This window comes from Agelaius phoeniceus, chromosome 2 (assembly GCF_051311805.1).
Source record: "Agelaius phoeniceus isolate bAgePho1 chromosome 2, bAgePho1.hap1, whole genome shotgun sequence".
NCBI classification, from domain to species: Eukaryota; Metazoa; Chordata; class Aves; order Passeriformes; family Icteridae; genus Agelaius; species Agelaius phoeniceus.
Genome location: NC_135266.1, coordinates 47293498 through 47307710, shown reverse-complemented (window position 1 = coordinate 47307710; position 14213 = coordinate 47293498). Strand labels below are relative to the sequence as shown.

Below are 14213 nucleotides of genomic sequence, written 5' to 3'. Positions count from 1 at the left end.
CACTTTTGCAGTGAAGAACAAGGTAATTTGAGGGAACATGATAGAAAACTATCACAACAACTTCCTGAGCAATTGTGTTTTGTCCTCCTAACTTACCTGTTAGCTTCTGGGAAAGTATAGAAATTAACGACATTTTATGGTATTATTTACGCACAAATTATTTTAGGATTAAAACCTTTGTTATGAAAATCTACCAGCTTCTCTTTTGTGTGTATTCATGTAAGAAAGTACTCATAAATAATTTTATAAAGAGCAGGGATAAGAAAGGCTTGATGGACAGTGCTCTAAAAAAGTGTTATTGCTCTGAGTCGCTCTCTCTCACAGCTGGCTTTTCCACTCCTAATTACTACCTTAAGGAAAAATCATCTTATCTACCTGCTATCCTTGCAGGCTGCTGGCTGCTGTGCTCCTTCTCAGTGTCCCACTTTTCTATTTATAGGCTTGGATATTTTTCTTTCTATTTCATGCTCTCCCAGTGTATTGCACCCATACTCTCCACAGGAGTAGACTGCCATGTATGTGCTCAGAAGGGCGTATGTACATTTCTTTATGGGTTGGAGCTTAGATCTGTACAGGTCTGGGGATCAAACAGGGAAGTGAACCTGAACTGCAGTCAAGTATTTACAGGCAAATGACTGACTTTTCTGCAGAAAGAAGGATCCTTATCCTCTTGTATGTTTTGATTCATTGCCTTTACTGCGTATTAGGTGCTCCCATAGGAAAAAATACCAAAAAAGCCCAAAAAACAAACAAACAAAAAAATCCTACCCATAAACCAAAAAAAAAATACCCTGCAGAGATCTAATCTTTATAACTTTTACTAAGTCTGGGGGGGTGTAATTTGCATTTCCCGTTTCAGAGCTGTGTAAAAGACTGGCTGTATGGTTAGAAGATGGGACCCTGTTCCTCTTCCCTTCATATCCAGACATGCATTCCTATTCCCCTGGTGACTTTGCCGCATGAACTAGCTCAATGTGTGAGCAGATGTGCTGCTGCAATACAGGCAGAAAGGAAGGCCAGGAAAATCCCTGTGAATGAAAACTACCCATAAGATGCCTTTTCTTGTACTGTCAAACCTGAGTTATATTTTAGGAATGGGTGACATTGTGATCTCATTTTCAGATGGCTCACCTTATGCAAATTAATGAAAGTCATTGTCCCACTCCACAGTTAGTGTGATTCCTTAGCCTTAAATGAACGTGAGTATCCCACATGGCTCTGGCTTCAGGACTATTTAAACTTTTACTATTTAGATTTCTATGGACAACTGATTCAATAGTGAAGGGATGATTTGATTTTGGTTTTCCTTCACAAATTTTGTAATGATGATCTTTTTCCACCAATTATATTGGAGTTTTATACCATATTTTATATATGTTTTGGTCTAGAATATGGATCAGTAGTTTAGTTCTACTTTCTTCATGTCTTTAAGCTCTACTTTTATCTGTTAGCTTTGAAGAAATTTTTATAGGGATAACAGAATCTTTAGTTTTTCAGAATACATAACACATTAATTTAAGACACAAAGCTCCACAGTTAAAGGAAATCTATGGCATTGCCATTGATTTTGGTATGAAATAACTCAATATATTAGATTTCTGGAATTTAATATATTTATGAGGATTAAGTTAGCAAAAGCAGAGGATATCTCTTCTGCTTCTCTTGAGGTTGTTTCCAAGTTTGATAATATTTATGGCACACCTGCATTTTTGGACTAACAGATGTTCATTCTTGATTGAACCAGGAAAGACTGCACAGAGGTAGTATCTACCAGTGTCCTCACATCCATTGGCTGGTCATATCATTAGGATTAATCAACAGAAATAAATTATCCAGAGGAAATTATTAAATATAGAAAACTACGGGGGATATTTCTGGGGATTTTACATATGAATTATAATGCTAGTACACTGGAAGATGAAATACTCCTGTTATATGAATGAAATATTCTTGGTAATGTTTTTGACAATGAAATATAATTTTTGACTTCCAAACAGGAGATGGAAAGAAAGTCCCTTTCATATAGCCATATTTCAGAAAAACTTGAAGGAAATGGGAAGCATAAAACTCTACTCTCATTCCAACCCTATTGGATTCACTAATATCCCTGCCCTACCCCCCTCCAAATCAAATTTTTCTTCATTAAAATTTTAGTGTGATACTGTTTGGATCCATTTACATAAGTGGAGCTCATTGTTTGTTGCTGGGTTTAAAAAACAACAAAACAACAAAAAAACCCGCCAACAATTTATTCTGTGAGAAATAAGAAATAAAAGCCATTAAAATTTGCTAGCAGATTATTTCTACGAAACTTTTGCTTGCATAATTTCCCAATGGATCTATCTTCTGCTTATTCTCCTAGGCCCTGCAAAATTAGGTAGAAGAATACGGGCAAATACCATATAGAATGTATACATTTGAAGAAGAGACTGAAAACCAAAATCATTCAAAAAGTAGCAACATTTTGCTATGGATATTTGAGAACATTTTGAAATCTACCTCAGAGTGGAAAAAAACCCCAGACCAAATCAAACCCAAACTCAAAACCCAGTGTCACCTAAAAGTAGTTTTAAGAATATGCTGATTTTTTAAAAAGAATTTCCAATTATTTCATTTAAAAATCCAAACCATGTTTAGTAAGATTATGCAAATGGTCACATTCTATTTTTTTTTCATAACTTCTTTTATTATTAGGGCAAAGAAATTTCTAGTTTCTCTCTGGAGCATTTAAGTTAGGAGCAACAACTAGGAAGGATAGAGGAAAAAATTAAGAAGATGTAGAGAAGGCTTATTTGCATCTCAGTAATGGTTCCTACAGAGTGCTTTAGCAGTGGCTAAATTCAATCAGGATTTAAAAATGTTTGTCAAGGACCATGTACTTTTTAACACTCCTCAAATTTTAAAGTAGACCAAATATCTTCTTGTTGATAAATTCTGCCATTAAGTAAGGTTTTTCTACAAAACATTTCTCTTCGCATATCCTACCCTTTCTTAGTTTTTTTCATGTTCTAATAAAGATTACTAATGAGTTTTCTTAGTAAATACCATCATTCCAGTAATACCATCATGCCTATTTTTAATTAATGGGGACTTTGTTCAACAATAAAGAAACACAGTGAAAAGAAAATTGAACAGAACAATTTTCATTTTCAAGCTATTAGGCAAAAAAATCTGAATGTAGAGTGACATCCCTCACTTTACATGACTTATGCACACAAATAATAGTAAAGATAAATGCACTGAAAAGTGTAAATACTAGACTCTGTAGAATGCCATAGAACTCAGGACAAGTCAGAAATAATAATAATAAAAAAAAAACAAACTGAAACCCGAAAAATGACAAGCTTTTCTTAATCATCCTAACTTATTCCACCCCTTATAAGAGAGCATGTGCCATAAATTTTTTACCTAGAAAACATTCCTGTCCTTGTATGAATGGCAATACATTCCTGTCCTTGAAATGAATGGCAATACATGATTTCTTTCGGCACCTTTCCTTATTTTTCCATATTGTGTTTCTCTAAGAGGATCTACAGAGATTGTCATCAGTCCCTTTCTAAAGAAACAAACTAGAAAAGTCACCTCCAAATGCTAGGGGGGTTTATATAAGGATTTCTTTGACTGGCAGGAAATTTGCAGCCTTTCCAGTTTTTCTTTTTTCTCCAAAAGAACAACTGATAAAAAATAGTTAAAAACAAGCTGATAATGCAGTCAGAAAGCAATCTTTCAAAAATGGAAGAGGCTGGAAAAACTTCTCCAAAATGACTAGATATTTCTGGCAGTTGTGTGTGCCCCTTTCACCTTTATTTGGATGCATTCCTTATGACAGAAAGCTTTGGAAAGGAAATCATATAATAAAGTAAAATATATTTGCCAAGAGCATATGATAAGCAAGAAGATAACAGCAGTCTTTATGGGCAATGTGGTTTTATATTCAAGAACTTGGAAGAAATAAATAAATTCACAAGAAGGGACAGTCATACATTACCAGAATCTTTCCTGTGCTTCAGATATTGCCAGAAAACTGAGATGAGTTTTGCATTCACAAATGAAACACGACACAATCTTGTTTTGCATGGGCTTGCTTTCTGTAATGAAAGTTTTACACAGCTTTGCTTCATGAAGTAAAATGTTGATTGAAAATATTTGTGACAGTTGTGGGTAGTTAACAAAGTTACTATTACAGTGCTTCAATAAAATGTTGCCACTTTAAATGCTAGGTACTAAACTGGTTGGAGTACACAGCAGCATTTTAGACACTATGCTGTGTGTGAACTCACATTTCATTAAATGAGTCACTTCTTCTGACTGACACCCCATTTGCTCAGTGGAAACAGTGAAGTTATTTACTGGATGGAAAAATGAAGCCAAACATGAATTTATATCCCTATACTTTGTGACAGCAAAAAATCTGGCTTGCTTGTCAGGATTTGCAGAGTATGAAAAAGCCATTTAAAATTTGTTAAGCCTTCTGAAAAAGTATTGATTGAGAAGCTATAGTCTGAGTGAACACAAATATTGTTACAATAGTTTTATGACATTTATGTGTGTAAATGGGTATTGAAACTCTAGATTATGAGAGATAATATGTCTTATAACACAGCCATGTCAGGGCTTTTCCTTTACTTTTTACAGTTTTTATTTTCTCAGGGTATTTGAAGTTATGCTTACAATGGATCAAATAAAATAAAAAATAAAAAATTAGTGTTCCAATACAAGAAATTCACGTTTATAGAATTATTTTCACGGGCTTTATACTCTTTAATTTTTTAGTTGTCTTACATTAAATCAACAATTTCACACATTTTCTTGCCTTTAGATATATTGAAGATTTAACCGACTCTAGCTAAAGAGTTGATCAAATGATGCTGTATATTTTCTAAGCTCTTCTACACTAAGTATGCATTAAGAAAGTATCCATAATTCAATCACATACATTGTATAGGAGCTGAAAAGTTAAATAAGAGTCTGATCTATTCCAGGAACCTTATATCTCCAACAGACAGGAATTCTATAAGAAAGACTTGCTTCTATCTCTCTGTCTTCTTCCATTTCTTTTTCTTCCTTTTGGTTGAAAGAACTACAGAAGTTCTTAAAGGGAGCCAAAGAATAAAGGATACAGCTGTGTACTGGACAAGGTTAAAAATCTGCCTGGGGTGCAGTTAAAAGCAGTTTAATATCCTTGTAAGTTAAATGTGCATAACTAATCTGACAGTGTTACAGGCTGTGCCACAAAGAATGTATACTAGAGGTAGACTGGGGGGTAATGGCCTGGAATCTGTGCCTTGCTGTCATGGAGCATAGACCAATAGTAGAAAATTCTTGTAAGACCACACAAAACATTATAAACTGGGTAAGGCAAAAAAATGTGAATCAAAAAATGGAGAGTCCGAGATTTTTTTTTCCTTTTTCCTTCCCATTGTCCAAACTTCTCTCAGAATAAACAAATAAGTAAGTAAATATCAAGTGCAATGCAAGTCTACTTAATCTGAAATCAGAAGCTATGTTGTGTTTATACAACTGCAACAGGAAAATTGAAATTCTGATTTATATTTTTTTCACAGATCTGATAACTCAAAGTGAAGATTCAGAGACACTTGGACTCTCAAAAATGTAGTCAAAGAGTCATATCAAAGCTCTTTTTCAAGTTAATGAGAGACATTTCCAGCTAGTGATTCATTCTGTTTTAAAGCAGATAAAGAATGTTAACTATGCCCAGGGTACAGCTGCACTGATTATTGACAACTACTAAAATGTGAGTTATGCCTAGATACTTAGTTACTTTCTTATGCTGAAGTTAAACAAAAAATATCACTCTTAGCACTTTTCCTTTCTCATACTTCTCTAAAATATGTGGGTTTGTACAGACAATTTAAGGGTGCTTTTTCAAATTTAATATGTAATTTTCCATCTTGTCATAAGAAATAAGATTAATTTTAAAGTCTAACACTGTAAACACCCAAATATTTCTACGTTACAAAAATTTGAATGTCCTTCTGCAAGCCACTACATTTATCTAGTTTTATAATATTTCTTTATGGCTGGCATTCACAAGAGAAAATATAAATTGGAAGTTCCTCATAATAAGCATAGTAGATGAAAGTCAAAAAAATAAAGAAAGAATGTTGAAAAGAACAAGAATAATCAAGTGGCAGGTCACAACACCAGAACATGTATCATGTGTGTATTATTAATATATATTCTATTCTATTCTATTCTATTCTATTCTATTCTATTCTATTCTATTATATAAATACTGTTTCAGCTGTTTCTACAGTTTTAATAAAGCTCATTAAATAAACTTGGAAATGAAAATCTTTAAGTTAGCTACCAAAGGCAACTGGAGTTCAACTCATGTTATGCAGTCTAATTGTTTAAAAGAAATACAATTTTTTTAAATTAGTGTTCAATGTGAAAAAAAAAAGAAACAAACATAACAGAAATATTGTCACTGGAAGACTGGTCTACAGGGTTCTGATGACTGAAGCACATGGGTAAAGGCAACTGGTTGTGAATTGAATGCTTTATTATACTTCATTGCAGCATTAAATTACTCTTTTCAGTGTCTGCCTGAGTCAAGCAGAACAAAATCTGTGACATCTCAAACCAAGCTGAGATTTTGAGGAGATGAGACTGAACAATCCTATGGTGGACAGGTACAAACACATATTTTTACAAAGTGGGCATTTTTTTCGAGCTTCTTCATTATTGTTATTAGAGCTATAAAATAAAGATAATATATAAACTACTCCTCTCCAAAGCTCTGCATTAATTTTTGAGAATTTACTGACTTTACCATGTTCTTATGTAAAATTTGGTGTGCTTAAAAGACCACAATGTTAACAGAATATGTTGATGAACCAGAGTCATTCTGGTAGTTCTGTGGATTAACTTCAATAGGCATTTTACAAAGAGGGAGTTGCACTTGTCTTTCCATGCCTTTCACTTTATGACCTAATTACTGGAATAATGTATTTGTATTAAGGAATTTTTTTTTTTTTGATGAGCAATATTTTGTGGTATCCTGTTTTGTTTTCAACATGTTCTGCATATGTACCCATGCATTCATTACTTCTTTTTCCTTATTTATAATATAGAGTCCATGACTTGTCAGATGAATAGATGGACCAAGTTCATATGATTTTGATAATTCAGGGAGATAGATCTTGCCTCTCCAACATCTTTGGAACAACCTGCTTACTTTATATTCCTTATACTAAGAATTTAAGTACCCTCCGTTTCTAGATGTGCTGTTTCAGCTAGGCTATATCTATGCCAGAAAATCAGACACTCCCTGAAAATATTTTCATTTAATGGATCTCACTCCTCTGAAATATTAAGCTATTTAAATGATCTGCAAGCATGGCTCATTCCAGTCAGTATTTAACCAAGCAATTCCTGGATTTGATTTGGGAGCTGGCATGAATCAGGTACCACTTACAACGTATTGTTTGCAAGTAGTACCTTGGTTTGGAGAAAAATAGTGTTTAATAATATGGAAATTTTTAATGTCAGCCACATTACAGTCCCTATCATATTTATTTTAGTTGTATAAATGTCACTATATATACCTAAGAAGGTTCATAAAGGTGTTAGTAGATAACTGGGTTATTGCTGGGTATCTAGATCTCTACCCACAGTTCAAGATCTTTTGAGATATCAGCATGTTTACATTTACATACACACATATTCTGTACCTTACAAAGACTTAAAAAACAGCAGTGCCCATTGAATCACATGGTTTACCAAGTCTGCAGAGAACAGAGATCTACAGAAGTAAATAGATGAGATTGACTATAACATTTATTATTTTTTTAGTTGAAGTGGTTTGCAAATTTAGGTATTATGAAGTGGCACATCTAAGAATCTTCCCCCGACTACATTTCTTTAAGAGTGGAAGTCCTAATTTTAAGACAAAACTGACAGCACAAAAGAACCTTGACTGACACTAGCCAACTGGTAGTCTTTACTATGATCTGAGTGCTAATACATGTTTAACAGCTGACCCATATATGTCAACTTGAATTTTATCTCATGTCTTTGGATTTAAAAATTGTTTAAAATTTTATTTTATTCAGCAGTATTAATATTTTGAAAAAAATATTTAGAGAAATTCATATTGATAGTTTCATAGTTAAAAGGGGGGCTTTTACATGAAGGACACATCTAGAAACACAGATTAGGAGTCAAAATTAAAAAGCAGGTTACACTACTGTGAGAAATTCAGTATAACAAAATCTGTCTCTAAAGCTATAAAATATTTATCTAAATTAAAAAATGAATCTTTCACCAGTGTATTTTAAATACTAATAATGATTTTTCCCTATTTACAGTTCTATAAAAATGGAAATGGTTGATTATTTTTTACTGTAAAAGGTGTTATTACAAATTTATTGGCATTAACATTCAGATTATTATCTCAGATATCAGTTTAAAATTGATTTAGACTATTTAGGTGTCTAATGGCAAAATGCAGTGGATGTATGTAGGTTGTATTTTGTGCAGATCTGTAGGAACCAAATGAACATAAGATATAAATGAAACTCATACTGGAAAAAATAAAAATACTCTGTGAAATAAAAATAGGGAGAAATAGTATTTAGTCTGACATTCAGATAGGTATTCCATAAATGCTAGTCATTTCTTCTCGAAGGGTCAAGAGGGAGAATTTCTTACAATTCTTTCTAGGAGCTAGTTTGTATGGATAATTTTTCACAGTGCAGAATGCATTGATCAAAAAGGACTGAGTATTGAAAGTGTTATAAATCAAATTTCCTCTGTTACTTTGAAGTAAATTCTCAAAATATGCTTACTTTCTCTACCTCTATTAAAACAGATCTCAATTTGTTAGGTACATTTCTGTCATAATTTTTCCTATATTTTGAAGTGCAAGGATTTAATCTTGAAGCAGATCTTAAGCAGAAAGGGGAAGGGTGGATCTGCAGTTATTTTAACACTGGAAAACCTCTAAATGTACTGGCTTGAATGTATTGGTGAGCCAAAAATAGGCATTCCAGGTCATGCACACTTCCTGTATGCCTTGATAGCAGAAAATAAGAATAGGGATTACAGGCACAGACCCTTTGAAACAGGTCATGCCCTGAACCTTAGGAAATGCAGTTAAATTTAAGTCTGATATAGAGAAGTTTAAAAAGTAAGGTTTCTAGCAATATGTTAATGACTTATAATGCTTTTCTGTTGTTTTTTTTTTTGTCTGTACTATGGTTTCTGCAAAATTAGGAACAGTACTTCAGATTTTCATTTTTTTATTTCTCAGGTTCTTTCATATCACAATATTATGATACTTACATTGAATTGACAGAGACAGTAGTAAGAAATTAAGATAAGAACATTTTATAGCTAGTGAATGAAACTAGGTGCTTGTGAAAATGTGATAACTATTGAGAAGAAACATTTGAGGGTCTTTAAAATGCTTGCTACTATTGGAAAATAAAACTGGCAATTTATGTTTATATACTTAGAAGACAATATACTAAGTCTGAACAGTTTTCTAGTAAAGAACCTGAATTTGAACAAAAATTACAGTCTTTAACCCTATGGATGCCAGAGACCTCCAAAAGTAAAATAGGTGAGAATCCCCTGTACTTGTGCTCATTGACCTGCCTCTAAGTATGACCCCATTTCTGATACTCAGAGAAGGATCCAGTGCCAGAATTATTGGAAGTTGTTTGAATGTCATTGCTCTGTACTTAATGAAAACTTCCTGCCCTTGTGCTTTTGGAGCTAATACAAGAAGTTATCCATACTACAGGCATCACAGAAAAGCTCCTAGTGCCTTTTAAGAGAGTTTAACAAACACAGTATTTATGAAATACTGAAATGAAATCAGCGTATCATCAAGACATGCTTGCAACAGCTGAGGAAACCTTCAGGGAATGTTACTGGTTATAGCACCTTTAAAATGGCAACTTCTAAATTAAACTTGTCCTACAGGCCTTATCTTCAGCACAATATTCTGGCATTCTCACTTTGCTTCCTGACTACATGGTCATTGACATTCTAGGGGTTTTGACGGGTTTGTGTTGTGGGTTTTTGTTATCTGTTTGGTTTTTATTTTTAATGTGCACATAAAACTATACTGTTGTTTGGGGTTTTTTCCCCTCAAAATAAGTCATAGCCATATGAATGGAAAACAGTTTTTTTTTTTTAAGAATTAACTACTTCAGAAAAAAAAAAAAAGCCTGTAATACAGTTTAACATTAATATATAATTATTTCTAAACACCACTCCAAAGAAAATTACACATTCAAGAAGCAAAATACTGTATTACCCCTAACAGAGTATTAGCTCAAAAGAGATACAAAGTCCTATACAAGTATACATATTTTCTGGTCTTGAAAAATGCTGATTTATTTAATTAGGAGGGTAAGCATAGAGCATTAAGCCACAGAATCTAAAATCAATAACAAAGAAAATCATTCTCTGCTCATTTTAGTAGAAATGTGATTTGCACCAGAATTTAAATTAAAGTCAGAAGTGTGCTGATACAAACAAATTTTCCTTTTACTAATTTAGTTCAGAGAAACTAGGACACATAGAAATTGTTCATGTACAAATTTTTTCAGAATAATTAAATAAAATCTATTGGTCAGCACAGTTAGAACAATAAAAATGAAAACACCCTGACTATAAGTTCAATTTACAGGCTTTTTTTACCCAGCTTGTCCTCTTTATGGTGATCTTTTTTTCCTCTGTGGTGATGAACAGCTAGAACTGGCAGCATTCTGTGTCACCTGCTTGAAATTTTCTGTCTCTAGAAGCATCTTTTACTGACATATCACAAATGTTTGAAGCCGCATCTCTTCATGTACATTCCATAAAAATTCAGGATTTTTTCTAATTAATTCCTTTCACTCACGTGGAAGAATAATTAGCTCCTTTATGGTGGCTTAGGGTATTAAGAAGTATCCTGCAATAAGGGAATTCTTTCAGGGTATTGGCCTTGTATGAACCTGGCATTTGGTTCTAGGGAAGCAATAACCTTTACTCTCTGTGAAATAATGCCTTGCTCTTGGTGTTTTTCAAGCTGTGTTTAAGACACTTCTATAACTGGATAAAAGTTGGGATTCTCCTATAAATGCATTACTTCTCTGAGTGGTAAACATTTCAAAACGCATGAGAAGAAACCTACTTTTTCCTTTTTCCTGGAAGAAAGAAGCCTTGTTTCTCATTTAAATCTGCACCTTTTCTTAGAATATTCCTCTTCCTTCCTGTAATCAAAACCTAAATAAAACTGGGGCTTTGGTATTCATTGCTGAACTGTCCCAGCATCGTATTATGAAACCCACTTTGAATGCTGCCATTTCAAATAGATTTTTTTCCACTTCCCACTGAGGAAGATTTGGGATAAGCAATAAATGAGAAATACAACATCTTACTATGATAAACTTGTTGTTAATTGAGGAATGTTATATTTGCTATATAGTTCAGCAGCTATAGATTAGACGTGTTTTGTTGCCAGGAATTTTGACAAATCACTTGTAAGGTTGCTTTGTTACAATAGTAATGGAAAATGCATAAATGATTAACATAATGGTAAAGGAGTTCCTCAAAAAATCTCCAGAATTAAATATTCAAACATTGTAATCAAGTGTTGACTTGGAAAATCATGTGTTAAATGATATAGCAAGGTAGGCTAGATATCAATAGGAATGCTCACTTGCTATTTCCTGTGAAAGAATTCCTATACCTTGCTATCCCTTTCCACTGCAGAGGGATGCAAGTCACAGCTGATCTTTCCTATTCTATTCTAAGTCTATATAGACATAAATTGCTTTGATTTTGGCAATACAGGATCATTGACTTAATTTCTGCACATTTTTTTGCTGAGTAGAAATATAGGATTTTATGAAAATTTTAGGGTTACTTTTTGGTGAATTGGACTGAAGGAAATACTCCACGTTGAAGTGAATTGATTAAAACTTATTCTAAACTTTAATTTAAAAAATCGTATGTTACATTAGCAAAAATAGCTGTTGATGGGATTAGAGCTTTAATCTGAAGTCAGCTCCAGCTTGATCTAAGAAGTCAGTTTTTGCTGTTTGACTGGTGATGATTAAATTTACTTTCATATGTTCTAGTTAATATTTCTTCTCAGTATTCTACTTTCCAAATATCAGGAAGTACCATTACCACCATAACTGCACTAGTTCAAATCCAAATCCTTAGGCCTAGGACTATACACACAGATGTGGGAATTCAAATATTGGAAGCATTTGCTTGTTAAGGAAAAGTTCAACTGTTGTAGGGTAATACACCTTCTCTTTTTATTGATTGTGACTTCTAGTAAGTAGAAACATTCTCACTCTTTTCAATCTGTCTAGAACTAATCAATCAAAAAATCTGTTTTCTGGAATATTTTCCTTACCATTAACTTAATTTCTAAATCACTCTTGGAAGTATTTAACTATATGAAACTAGGATATAACCTCAAAATCCCTTATTATTATTATTTTTTTTTGTATACTGGAATGTAATAATGATAATCTATTTTTCATTTAGGTATTTTATATACTTTTGGAGAGATGATTAAATATACCATCTTTATCTACAGTTATCCATTTTTTGTAGCACTTGCTTGTGTGGCACCTTGTCACAAGGTTTTTGAAAGTCTACTAAAATTATGTGGACTGTTGTACCTCTACTTAGGTTTTTTTGTTTGCAGTTCCTAGGAATTCTCACAGACTGATACAATTCCCCTTTGTAGAGACTACAGTGATTAGTTCCCTTTGAAAGCTCAAATGTACTGAAGAACAATTAAAGGAGAATAGAGTTGACAAAGGATCTTTTTAATGAAACTAAAACAACTTCCTTTTTTTCATTAATAGACTACTTAGAGGTAATTAAGGAACTGGCATCTATAAATTGGAACACTCCTAAGCTAGATTAGCATATTAAAATAATATGCTACACGAAAGTCAGAAAGTAATTTCAGGAATTTCTCAGTGTCTTATAAGATGTCATTTTTATCATGGGTAGGCTTTCTCCTCCTCTTAATACTTGTCTTCAAATCCTCAATTTTTAAAGGCCATTTTCATATGGATGTAAAAGTGTTAGCACACAGCTTTCTAGGAAGTACCAAGATGAAAAAAGTATACCTAATTGCTAATAATGCATTTAAAAATTAATATTTACTTGTATTTCAAAGAAAAACATTTGGAAAAATATATTATTATTTTCCTCTAACTCTGAGTAGAAATTTTTTTTCCCCAAATTTTGATAGATGTGTTCTGATCATCCACAGTGACAATCTGAAAATGCATCTTAATAGTTTTTATAACCTAACTCAGCCACAAAATTTTCCAAAATGTTATCTGGAAATAGGACAGAGGAGAGAAGCAATTTATGAAGTAATTACGGGTAAACGAAAAACACATATGAAGGAGAAAACCACACAGTAAGTAAGGCTCAAAGTTGTCAGAATGACAATAAAAAAATCCTTCTCCTTCATAGAGTATCAAAGCAATTAATTTGGTTTATCAAGGCAAGTCAGAATTAGTTTGTTTAACTTTCCTCTATAAATCTGTATGTACACTATAGTTGCCCTAGTACTTCATGAGTCCTGTAATTTTTCTACTGAATTTGTTGGGCCTAAGGTCAAAGAATTGACAACTCTTCTCATTATGCATTGGTTATTTGTTTTTCAAAATAAGCCCCAAAGATACAAGCAGAACTTAGCATGTACATGTGGTTTATAGGTCAGAGTCCATTCCCAGAAAGACAACAGAGACTTGTGTTTTGTATTATGCAGGATAATTTATTTTAGTCACAGTAACAATCCAGAGAAACTCACCTTGATGTTTAGTCAAAGTAAAACAAAATGGTTTCACTCAGCTTAACTACCAGAAGTATTCTGTTTCGAGATGGAACAAGAAAAAGACTAAATTGAAAATTCCTAAATGTGAACCTTCTAGAGGAAGGCATAATATGAGAAAATCAGTCTTTTCTGTCAGCAGCATTTTTTGTTTTCTTTTATTATTTGATCCATTTAGATATTCTCCATAAACCTTCTCTAGGGTGTCTCTTACTTGTTCATGTGGCTTCTTCCTTCGTTTGTCTATAAACATTTCATGGAATATTAAGTTCATCTTGTACCCCTAGAAATGTGGAATACACATAATTATCTTCTATGATGACACCATGAAAAACATAAATTATTTTTTGTGTGTAGCAAAAAAAACCCCCAAAATTAA

The 14213-nt window shown here is 32.9% G+C and overlaps 1 long non-coding RNA gene across 2 annotated transcripts in view; it reads left to right on the top strand.

The window, feature by feature from the left end:
* LOC129117508 (uncharacterized) overlaps nt 1–14213 on the top strand; it is a 100923-nt gene that overhangs the window by 61542 nt on the left and 25168 nt on the right. The window contains exon 2 of one of the 2 annotated variants that reach the window (XR_013180896.1): nt 6564–6656. The exons of the other annotated variant lie outside the window; for it this stretch is intronic. This is a non-coding gene — a long non-coding RNA (uncharacterized LOC129117508). The remainder of the gene's footprint in view (nt 1–6563; nt 6657–14213) is intronic. 2 annotated transcript variants of the gene reach the window in all.